The sequence below is a fragment of the Copadichromis virginalis genome, linkage group LG3 (genome assembly GCF_057382275.1).
Source record: "Copadichromis virginalis isolate Kocher_CV1m ecotype Utaka linkage group LG3, C_Virginalis_male_GT1.1, whole genome shotgun sequence".
Lineage (NCBI taxonomy): Eukaryota > Metazoa > Chordata > Actinopteri > Cichliformes > Cichlidae > Copadichromis > Copadichromis virginalis.
Genome location: NC_140620.1, coordinates 33,634,716 through 33,647,433, shown reverse-complemented (window position 1 = coordinate 33,647,433; position 12,718 = coordinate 33,634,716). Strand labels below are relative to the sequence as shown.

The window sequence follows — 12,718 nt, the reverse complement described above, 5'->3', positions numbered from 1 at the left end:
ACCACAGCCTTTAGAATAGTTTCTTCTCTTACATAAAATTTCTATGAATCCCAGTGTGTATTTCCAAGAATGTGTGAATCATTTGAGCTTTTATCAAACATCGGCACACAGACCGACTTATTTGACTTGTTGCTTTATCTTTTGTTACTATTGTTATTTCAGTGGTCATTGGGGGGGAGGTCAGATCTGGGTGCATCAGGCTGTGGGTGAAACCAACAAACTATAGCCAGCATAATCAACAATGGCCCTCCAACGGTTCCTGTGCTTTTTCTCTGTGATGATCAATCTTTTTGGCAAAGGTGAGAGAAAAGTTTAAGTTGTATTTGCATTGTTAAACATTTTTCTTATGACATAGTTCACATGAAATGTGAACTATGTCATAAGAAAAATGTAGTTAAACTTTTAAAATCTGTAGTTAAACTTTTCACATTTCATGTGAAAAGTTTAACTACAGATGTTAAAGAGTTTTATACTCTAAAAAATATATTTCTGGATACTATGAAATGTATCCTGCCTGTACATTTCTGTAAGATAGGATAGATAATTTTTTGACATTTTTAAGTTCTGCTCTTGTCACCTCTATTTCATTATCTAATTTCTCTTTTAAATTTGTAAGTAATAGTAGTTAATGATACTAATTAAGTAAGTACTAATTACTTACATAATTTTTTTTTTTAAAGTGAAGTAATTTCACATTAGTTGGGTTTAAATAGAATTTCAGTAGTAATGACGTGCAATACCACTGGTTTGATATATCGGTCTTTGTGTTCCAATTTTCAGATGTTCATTCACAGCATCCTGGTAAGCATCCAAGAACAATTTTGCACGATTCCCCATTTCAGATGTGCTGTAAATACAGTTAACAAACATTACTGTAACTCATTTGTTTCAGCAAGAAAACAATTTTGGCTGGGTCTTTTATTTTATTTTTATTTAAACCCACACCTGTTGTTGTCTGAGCTACATATGTCCCAAGATGGCAACTAAAACAATGAAAAGCTTTTTTTGAGTAGTTGCTGCTTCCCTTCATAATCTTTTGAAATTTACAGTGTAAATGGTATTAGTAATTTACAGTTCCAGGCTGATCATCGTATTCACTATTGAACTTTTGTGTCTTCTTCTGTCAGCATGTGGCAGAGCTAATAAAAATGGCAGGATCGTAGGAGGTGAAGATGAAGTCCCTGGAAGTTGGCCCTGGCAGGCATCTTTAGCCAATGCTGGCTTTTTTTTCCTGTGGAGGGTCCCTAATCACCGACCAGTGGGTGCTGACAGCTGCTCACTTCATTACTCCAAATGCAGTTACTGTGACACTTGAAAACATCATCTGCCATCCCGACTACAATGCTTTAACATATGAGAATGACATGTGCCTCCTGCAGGTGTCGACTCCTGTGAATTTCACAGACTACATTCAGCCAGTCTGCTTAGCCTCAGCAGGCAGCACTTTCTACAATGGCACCAGCAGCTGGGTCACTGGCTTTGGTGACCTATCAAGTAATTTATAAAATATATATTTTTCTTTTATATTAGTGATACATGTAAAAATGCTCTTTCTTTTAAAATTTCTCAATTAGGTGGTGGTTCCACCCCAGAGACTCTGCAGGAGGTGAATGTACCAATAGTGGGAAACAATGAGTGCAATTGTGACTTACAAAACTTGGTTGCAATAACAGATAACCTGATCTGTGCTGGATTGAAAAAGGATTCATGTCAGGTGACTACCACTTTGTGCTTATTTGTAATGTAAAGCCTAATTGACTGCATTGAGTATCAGCTTTCAACCACTCACTGTTTTTCTGTAGTGTTTATGATTATTAACATTATAGCCCTTTTCCATTAGCAGTTACTTGACTCAGCTCAGTTTTCAGGGTTTTCATTAGGTGGTAGTACCTGGTGCCAGGTACTTTTTTTGTACCTACTCAGCCAGTATTCCAAGCGGGGGAAATTGATACGTAAATGTGATGTCAACAGACTGCATGTCACTGATAGGCCAGTCAGTGGTGTAGGTCGATGAGTCATGAGAGGGACTCCTTAACAGTAATGAAAACCGCCGTTTTTGAAAGAGAAAGAGAAAAAGCTAAACAGAAACCAGTGCCATGGTCCCTGAGTCTGACAAAATGCCATAGACTGAGCAGCAGGTATACCATCGCCTCAAAGTAGTGGTAATAATAACAATAATAATAATAATAATGGATTGCATTTATATTGCGCTTTTCGAGACCCTCAAAGCGCTTTACAATTCCACTATTCATTCACACACTGGTGGAAGCAGCTACAGTTGTAGCCACAGCAGGCTGACTGGCAGAAGCGAGGCTACCATATCGCGCCATCGGCCCCTCTGGCCAACACCAGTAGGCGATAGGTGAAGTCTCTTGCCCAAGGGCACAATGACCGAGACAAACAGAGCAGAGGATCAAACTGCCAACCTTCCAGTTGCAAGATGAGCTTCCCATACTCCATTGTTGTGTTTTGGTTGTTTTTTGGCCGTGATGTATACAAATGATGTCACTGGACTTTTGGCCCCATTGCTATAATGACCCAATGCACAATCAACTGTACGACAAAATGACCAAAACTGAGTAGAGTCGAGTCCACACTGAGCACGAGTGAAAATGAGGCCTTTATTTGTTCAAGTTCATTTATTCATACATCATTTCACTTAGATTTATTTCAAGTTTTGTGATACTCTGTCAGTGACTAAAAACGATTTAATCATGTGAAGGTGAGAGTGTTGGATGATACTATAACTAATCAGTACAAGTTATGTGTGTCTGATTGACGGTTAACACGAACAGCTCCAGAACCATTTTATGCATTTAGTAGAAATTAAGTTCCATGAGATGTTCAACTGATCTAAGTCTGTTTTAAGAACTTACACATTTTTTACAGGAATACTCGGGGGTACCACTTGTGACAAAAAATAATATAGGTATCTAGATCCAGAGTGGAGTTCTGAGTTTTGGTGATGGCTGCACCCTACCTAGTAGAACAGGAGTCTACGCTCGTGTGTCCCAGTACCAAAACTGGATCAGTGCCACCGTGACCGGAACACCACCAGGCTTTCCCATACGGAAAAGAAATAGTAAAAACTTATATGTGATTACTCATGAAAGTGGCCACTTTCATGAGTAAATCATATAAGGCTTACATGATTTACTCATGAAAGTGGCCACTTTCACATTACTTTCATACATTGTTTTAGTAAGAATCCAAAACATACAAGTTTCATTATATAATTTTTTCTAGGGGTCTACATTTATGCCTGTAGTACACTGCCGTGTAAATAATTTGCATTTACTGAATATATACTGAGTACCACTGTTCAAAAGTTGAATAAAGAAACAAACTAATTTTTGCCTCTTTTTTTATTAAAACCACCTTATAGAACATCACATCAGTTACAATGTAGAATCCATGTCATTTATAGTTTACAAATGACAAAATGTTTACACAAAATCATGAGTGTTTACATGATATCACCCACTACTAACATTACTTTATTTACTGTATCTTTTGAAAAAATACAGCAATTTTAACAGCACAAGACTTAAGAACATTTAACAGGAGCAGGTTTCATTTTCCCTGGTTTTATTATCACACTGTTCACCAAACGCAGCAAACCTTCACCATCTTATCCAGAAGGGTCACCTCTTCACCCTCACATGGAAGAAGTAATCTGATTGGCATGGTGGTATGTTTGAAGCAGGTCCCTTGTGTAGCGCTGGAACTCAGTCACGATGTGTTTCATCTATTTCATAGGCTGGTTTGCTGCAATAATGCCAAATAATTAGCATCTCTATAGATAGAAGGTAGTTCTGCAAAATCACTCAGTAGGATGTTTGTTCTAATTTGCTATGAGCTCAGAGCGCATAGAAAATAATACTAATAGGCTATAAAGAGTGATATGAACATATTTAGAACTTACCGGAATGAAAATGTCTGGAGCACCAACAGATATTTGGAGATGGAAGAATCAGAATCAGAATCAGAATACTTTATTGATCCCTGGGGGAAATTATTTTTTGTTACAGTGCTCCATTTTAAACCAACATTAAGACAAGACAGACAATACGCTAACTAAGAATAGTACAATATATACATATATATACATACATACATACATAAGTCACTTATAAATAAATATTTGGAAAAGAAACATGTGTAGTTGTAGCAGCAAACAGTGTGTTAAGTGGATGCGTTGTACAGGGAGATGGCCACAGGCAGGAATGATTTCCTGTGTCGTTCAGTGGTGCTTTTCGGTAATCTCAGTCTCTCACTGAACGAGCTCCTGTGACTGACCAACATGTCATGGAGTGGGTGGGAGGTGTTATCCAACATTGTCTTTATCTTGGACAGCATCCGCCTCTCCGACACCACCTTGAGGGAGTCCAGCTCCATCCCCACAACATTGCTGGCCTTACGGATCAGTTTATTAAGTCTGTTGGCATCTGCGACCCTCAGCCTGCTCCCCCAGCATGCAACAGCATAGAGGATCGCACTGGCCACCACAGACTCATAGAAAATCCTCAGCATTTTCTGGCAGATGTTGAAGGACCTCAGTCGCCTCAAAAAATAGAGACGACTCTGGCCCTTCCTGTAAAGTGCTGTGGTGTTTTTAGCCCAGTCCAGTTTATTGTCAATGTGTACTCCAAGGTATTTATAGTCCTCCACAATGTCAACACTGACCCCCTGGATTGAAACAGGGGTCAAGTGTTTCCTGGTCTTCCTGAAGTCCACGATCAGTTCCTTGGTCTTTGCCACGTTGAGCTGCAGATGATTCTGCTCACACCACGTGACAAAGGAGTCGACCACAGCCCGGTACTCTGTCTCATCATCCCTGCTGATGCATCCAACCACCGCAGAGTCATCAGAAAACTTCTGAAGATGGCAGGTCTCTGTGCAGTGGCTGAAGTCTGTGGTGTAGAGGGTGAAGAGGAAGGGGGAGAGGACAGTCCCCTGTGGTGCCCCTGTGTTGCTAATCACCTTGTCAGACACACACTGTGGGAGACGTACATATTGTGGTCTTCCTGTCAGGTAATCAACAATCCAGGACACCAGAGAAGCATCCACCTGCATCGCTGCTAACTTATCACCCAGGAGGGTCGGCCTGATGGTGTTGAAAGCACTGGAAAAGTCAAAAAACATGACCCTCACAGTGCTCGCCGGCTGGTCCAGATGGGTGTAGACACGATTGAGCAGGTAGATGATGGCGTCCTCTGTTCCGAGACGAGGCTGATAAGCGAACTGAAGGGGATCCAGATGTGGTCTTACTATGGGTCGCAGCTGGTCCAGGATGAGCCTTTCCAGGGTCTTCATGATGTGGGAGGTCAGTGCCACGGGCCTGTAATCCTGGGGGCCACTGGGACGAGGCGTCTTTGGTACAGGGACGAGGCATGATGTCTTCCAGAACTGCACGTCAGCTCTTCTCACAGCTGCTATCCAGGCTGGACGCCTTCGTTTGGTAACATCAATACACGAGCTGCCTCATGTTGCTTCCAGGTTGGGAAAGAATGAAAAGATAAACCATTTTCAACCTTATTCTCTTGCCGGTCGTGTGATCGAACATTGCAGCCGACCACACAGCAAATACGAACCATGGCTGTTGTGTGTGCCTTCGCTCCCTTTTCACTTGCGCTAGACCCCCAAAATGGCGGATCGGGCCAAAATCCTTTCCACGCCCACCCCCGTGACATCACGCTCCAAAGCCCTATAAACCTAGTGGGAGTATCCCCCCCACAGAGGGACAAAAGGACCCCCTGATGATCCCCTAATCGCCTGAGCCAAGGTGTGAAACTGGGTGTGGGTGCCAATCAGCCAGGGTTTCGGGTGCGCTCATTGTGAAACCTGGCCCCACCTTATCATGCAAATTCCTGAGGTCAGATGGCCCAGGATGTGAGTGGGATACTCCCACTAGGTTTAAATCTGGGACTCCCCATCATTTGACCTTAGAACTGAAGAAGCTTCTCGGATGAGAGGTGAAACATCTTCAAGCAACTTAAAGAAGTCCAGACGCTTTTCTTTGCAAGCTCCTTTGACTACGATAACCTGGATGACTGAGAACCTTCACAGACATTACATTCTGTTCAGGGCCAGCTGTGGACGAATGAAGCCTCAATACATCTCCTCTTTAAATGGGTGTAACATTTCAAACATACATCATATTATTTGTTTTTCCTTTTGCAGAATGGCAATGCATTCGAGATTATTTTTCTCAGAAATTCTATTCATGACATCACACAAGAATAGACAAATTAGTTTGCATCAAAGTGGTTATATAATGTAACATCAAATATTTAGACTAAATCCAAGCCCATTTCTTAAGTCCTGAAAAAACACGTCATAACAACAGTCGTATGTTACAGTAAGTCCTTCCTTTTGACAGAAGAAATACCGTAATTGTCGCGCTATAAACCGCTAATTTTTGCACAAGCTTTGAACCCTGCGGCTTTTAGTCAGGTGCGGCTTTTCTATGGATTGTAAATGATTTTTGTCATATCGTAAGACGATTTGTTTTGTTTGTTCCGCTGTTGTACGGCACTACGTTGCCTGGCGGAAGGGCATGTGATCAGACACACAGTATTGGGGTTCAAGAGTAGTATGTTGGTCACATGTCCATCCGCCAGGCAACATAGTGCCGTACAAGTAGCGCGAAAAACAAACTTCAAAGTAGCGCTACACCTTCAGCAGGAGGCGTGGATGATGAGCGGCCATAAACTTGCGAAAAGCAAGTTATGCTCAACTCCACCGGTGGAATCTGATAGCGTGGAAAAGTGTGAAAACATCCACGATCACCAACGGATTTCGAAGGGCTGGACTGCTGCATGATGGAGAGGAGGACACCGCCACGGCCCTTCTGAAGGTGTTCGACTCTGACACTGACAACGAGGATTTCTTTGGTTTTGAAAGTGACAACGAAGGAGAGAAGCGGAGAGTGGATGACGAAGCCACCCTGAGCCTGTTCGTATCCGACACTGGAGAAGAGGACTTTGGTGGTTTTAGTGCGCAGGAAGATGGTGGTGAATGACTTGACTTTTCTTCTTGTTAAAGCCGTGTCACTGCACCTGAGCCTAAAAGGTAGTCTGAATCTATTTTTCTGGTGTGCTGTAGGTTATTTTTATGTACTACATTTGTTATCCATTTATGAAGCACGGTACATACGTACTTGTAATTACCGCTACTTGTACATATACCTAAAAAGTTATGCAAATATGTACCCATAACTTGTTTTTCAAAATATTAATAAAAGGGATGTGTCTCCAAACAGCCATCTCTTTCCTGACAATTCCCTTTGTGCATATTCTCTTACATATGATAAGTCAACATTGAAACACCTGCGGCTTTTAGTCAGGTGCGGCTAATGTATGTACAAAACAGGATTTTCCCCTGATTTTAGCTTGTGCGGCTAATATACAGGTGCGCTTTGTAGTCCGGGAAATACGGTAGTTCACTTTATTGAGCATGTATCTGTCATGGTCCTGGGCCATGTGGGCCCAGTATTCTTAGTTTTCATGTATTTTTGTATTTTGTTCTTTATTTAGGCCATGCTTCCTGGGTTGATCTGTTACGTTGTTCCTTATGTGTTTTCCCTTCGTGACTCTTACCCCCTGTGTGCCCCTCTGTGTATTTATGAGCCCTCGTCTCTCTTTGTGCTTTATTCTATGTTTTCCCCAGCCCGTTATGTCTGCGTTCTCCCCGTGCTCTCTCTCCTCCTGTTTGAACCTCTGTGTACTTCCTGCTTTACTTTGCCCATCTCCCATCAGTGTTACGTTCACTCCTGCCGTGTCTTGTTATGATTATCAGTGTCACCTGTGTTCCCCGTGTGCATCCACTTCCCCTGATCATCCCTCATGTGTATTTAGTCTCTGTGTTTCGTACAGTCTGTGTCGCGTCGTCTGTGTTCTCACCTCTATGTTTTCACGGTCAGTCCTTGCAGTGATCATCATAGTCTGAGTTTTCTTAGTTTGTCGCAGTATTAGTTTTCCCAGTTTAGTTATAGTCTAGTCACGCCATCCCTGCTTTGTTTGCTTTGTTTGTGCACTTTGTCTTCAGCCATAATAAAGGCTCGCTTTCTGTTAAGTCCACTCCCGTCTACTCACTTGTGTATGCACCTGGGCCCATCACACACACCACCGCACGGCCTGTCTCTGCAGACCGTGACAGTACGACGCGACCATGTTGGACCCAGCGACACAAGAGAGGGAGATCCTCCAGACGGTGGAGTCACTATGTGGTAAATGGCTGCGGTGCTCCGGAGAGGAGGAACGGGAGGAGTTAGCCCGCCAAGCGGGAGTATGCGTGTCTGTGTTCCCCTGGCTATGGGAGGCACTACACCCGCTGATCACTGACTTTCTCATCACCGCTCTCCAACTCTGTCCGCAGCCACGGCTGCCTAGTGTGCGGGCGGTGCCGCCAGAGCCCTGCTGTTGTCCCGTTTCCCCGCTGCTTCGCGAGCCGGAAGCAGTTGCGGTTGGAACGGTGAGGCTCGCCACCGACACACCCTCCGCTCGCGCCCCGTCGGCTTCCGCGTCTTCACCGCGGTCTGGCCGCACGGCGTGGCACACGGAGACGACGGAGGCCATAGACTTTGGCGAGGAAGAGCGGCAGCAGGTGTTACGGGCTTATCGGGAGGACGAGCTCCGGTGGAAGCCCTGGCTCATCCCGGAGGAGGACCTCTCACCTGCTGCACAGCCTACCAGCCGCTCGCCGTCTCCAATCCGCTTAGACTTTACTTCGCCTGCCTCATTTCTGGCAAGGATGTGGGCGGACGACCGGGAGATCGCCGCTACATCACCCCCTGCATTGATGCCATCAGCGCCCATCGCGCCAGCTACCAGAAGGGGGCGGCGCCGGCGCCGCCGTGGCACCGCATTAACTCCGGTGAGTGACTGCGTTTTCGTGCCTCACGTCCCCTCTACGAAGCAGAGTGAGATGAGCATTGATTTGCCGGGGCCGGACACTATGACTGAATCGTGTTCGGAGACTGACAGTACAGTGTTTAGTTGTTTAGAAAGACCTACTAAGGAAATCATGAAGTCCGGTCTCTGTGAGCAGCAGCAAGCAGCTTGCACCCACGTAGAGGAGGAGCTCCGGGGAAAGCCGTGGCCTACCCCCGATTGTCAGCACATCTTTCGGGGAACACGCCTGGCTCTCGGGGGCCCTCGGAGCCACCAGGGTCTGCAGCCTCTCACAACTCAGTTAGCTCCCTCGCAGCCCTTCACAGCTCAGTTAGCTCCCTCGCAGCCACCCTCAGTTCAGTTAGCTCCCTCGCAGCCACCCTCAGTTCAGTTAGCCCCCTCGCAGCCACCCTCAGTTCAGTTAGCTCCCTCGCAGCCACCCTCAGTTCAGTTAGCTCCCTCGCAGCCACCCTCAGTTCAGTTAGCTCCCTCGCAGCCACCCTCAGTTCAGTCTCCAGTGCCGCCTGTAGCGCAGCCACCCTCAGTTCAGTCTCCAGTGCCGCCTGTAGCGCAGGCCCCAGTAGCTCCAGTGCCGCCTGTAGCGCAGCCACCCTCAGTTCAGTCTCCAGTGCCGCCTGTAGCGCAGGCCCCAGTAGCTCCAGTGCCGCCTGTAGCGCAGGCCCCAGTAGCTCCAGTGCCGCCTGTAGCGCAGGCCCCAGTAGCTCCCGTGCCGCCTGTAGCGCAGGCCCCAGTAGCTCCCGTGCCGCCTGTAGCGCAGGCCCCAGTAGCTCCCGTGCCGCCTGTAGCGCAGGCCCCAGTAGCTCCCGTGCCGCCTGTAGCGCAGGCCCCAGTAGCTCCTGTAGCCCAGTCCCCGATAGCAGTACGGTCCGCTGGTCAGCTTAACATCCAGCCAGGGGTCTCAAATCTCTCTGGCTCTGCATCAGCTCCTGCTGGGAGCTCGGATGAGCTCATCCAGGACTCCGCGGCTCCCACGCCGCCACCTACCTCGTCAGCTGGAGGGTCCGAGGGGCCCGTTCAGCCTTCTGTCTCCGCTGGTGGGTCCGAGGGGCCCGTTCAGCCTCCTGTCTCCGCTGGTGGGTCCGAGGGGCCCGTTCAGCAACCTTCCTCGTCAGCTGGGGGTTCTGGAGAACCGCACCAGCCTCATGCCACGTCAGCTGGAGGGTCCGAGGGGCCCGTTCAGCCTTCTGTCTCCGCTGGAGGGTCCGAGGGGCCCGTTCAGCAACCTTCCTCGTCAGCTGGGGGTTCTGGAGAACCGCACCAGCCTCATGCCACGTCAGCTGGAGGGTCCGAGGGGCCCGTTCAGCCTTCTGTCTCCGCTGGAGGGTCCGAGGGGCCCGTTCAGCCTTCTGTCTCCGCTGGAGTCCGAGGGGCCCGTTCAGCCTCCTGTCTCAGCTGGAGGGCCCGAGGAGCCCGTCCGGCCTCACGCCTCGTCTGCTGGAGGGCCATAGGAGCCCATCCAGCCACCTTCTGCTACGCCTGGTCCAGCCTGTGCTTCGTCTGCTGCAGCTCCGGCCTGTGCTTCGTCTGCTGCAGCTCCGGCCTGTGCTTCGTCTGCTGCAGCTCCGGCCTGTGCTTCGTCTGCTGCAGCTCCGGCCTGTGCTTCGTCAGCTGCAGCCTCAGAGCCGTCATCCTCGCCCGGTCCGGCCTCTGCATCAGCTGCTCCTGCTCCGCCTGGTCCGGCTCCGGCTTCAGCCTCAGAGTCTTCGTCTGCTGCAGCCTCAGAGTCTTCGTCTGCTGCAGCCTCAGAGTCTTCGTCTGGTCCCGCCTTGACTGGTCCTGTGCCCACCGGGCCTCGGCCAGTACGCCTGACACTGGAGAGCCGCCGCCGCCTTGCGCACTGCCGGCCCCCTGAACTGCTTCGCCGCCGCCTTGCGCACTGCCGGCCCCCTGAACTGCTTCGCCGCCGCCTTGCGCACTGCCAGCCCCCTGAACTGCTTCGCCGCCGCCGTCCGCGCGGTCGGCCTCCGGATCTGTTCTGTCACCGTGGCCACCTTTCCCGTGGCCGGCCTCCGGAACGGTTGGACTGGACTTTTGTGTTGTCGCCTCCCGGGTTGGCCTTCGGGCCTCTTTGGACATTCGCCTTCCTGTTCTGGACTCTTTTGTGTATTTGTGGACTCAGTTTTGTTCTCGTGCTCCTTGTTTTTGGTTCGTTTTGTTCCCTCCGTCCTGGTCCCCCGCCTCCCGCCCTGGGTGGGGTGTTTTCTGTTTCGCTTGTGTTTTGTTTCTCGGGTTTGGGCTGTCGGGAGCCAGCCCTTTAGGGGGGGGTGGTGTCATGGTCCTGGGCCATGTGGGCCCAGTATTCTTAGTTTTCATGTATTTTTGTATTTTGTTCTTTATTTAGGCCATGCTTCCTGGGTTGATCTGTTACGTTGTTCCTTATGTGTTTTCCCTTCGTGACTCTTACCCCCTGTGTGCCCCTCTGTGTATTTATGAGCCCTCGTCCCTCTTTGTGTTTTATTCTATGTTTTCCCCAGCCCGTTATGTCTGCGTTCTCCCCGTGCTCTCTCTCCTCCTGTTTGAACCTCTGTGTACTTCCTGCTTTACTTTGCCCATCTCCCATCAGTGTTACGTTCACTCCTGCCGTGTCTTGTTATGATTATCAGTGTCACCTGTGTTCCCCGTGTGCATCCACTTCCCCTGATCATCCCTCATGTGTATTTAGTCTCTGTGTTTCGTACAGTCTGTGTCGCGTCGTCTGTGTTCTCACCTCCATGTTTTCACGGTCAGTCCTTGCAGTGATCATCATAGTCTGAGTTTTCTTAGTTTGTCGCAGTATTAGTTTTCCCAGTTTAGTTATAGTCTAGTCACGCCATCCCTGCTTTGTTTGTGCACTTTGTCTTCAGCCATAATAAAGGCTCGCTTTCTGTTAAGTCCACTCCCGTCTACTCACTTGTGTATGCACCTGGGCCCATCACACACACCACCGCACGGCCTGTCTCTGCAGACCGTGACAGTATCTACAATATGCAGCTTTTCAAATGAGAAAATGAAAATGAAATAATCATACCTAAAAATAATCAAAGTATTGAATGATGTCATAATTAAAACATTACCTTGGTTTTATAGTTTAGTTAATGTTTTATCTCCATAGATTTTCCATGTCATGACATAGATACGGTCTCATATTCACACCTGCTGGTTGAAGGAAGTGTTTCTCAGGAAAATAATCTGGGTAATTATTTCATTCATGTTCACTCATCCATTCATCTTTTGAATATGAACTTTGTTCTCATGTAAACGCATTGTTATTTATTGTATAATGCTTTGGTGCCACTGGGTTTTAGCATGTCTCAATGTCTCACACCTTATTCATGCCTTTAAACAGCTGGGTGATTTTATCTGATCTCCCACAGGAAGAGTCTTTTGTCTCTTCAACACTGTGAGAGGTAACAAGAGTGTGTGAACTTTTCTTTGGGGGAGGACTAAATGTGTGAAAACAGCACTGTACTGCTTTTTGTTTCTGTAGAAGGCATTTAAACTCAGGACTTTGCTGGGTTCAGGAGAGACTCTGCTAGTCATTCTTCCCGCAATGGCTCCTCTCACCAAGCTTGGATTTTTGTTCTTTTTTGATTAAAGGAGGTTAGCTTCCACTCACCGTTTGTCTGCAGGCTTTATTAAATGGAAACTTCCACAACAGCACCAAGCCCAACTTGTTTGACCTGGTTCCTTGTCTTTTGTTGCTTATGTAGGTCCAGTGGTCAGTGAGGGCAAGGACAAGTGTGGAGGCATGATCTCGTGGGTGGAGCTCACCAGGATTTCCATATTTAATACTTGAAGTCAAATTAAAACCGGTGTACTTAACA

General features: G+C 47.5%; 1 pseudogene; it reads left to right on the top strand.

The window, feature by feature from the left end:
* Positions 1-241: 241 nt before the first annotated feature.
* LOC146714279 (tryptase-like) lies at positions 242-3,132 on the top strand (annotated as a pseudogene).
* The last annotated feature ends 9,586 nt before the right edge of the window (positions 3,133-12,718 follow it).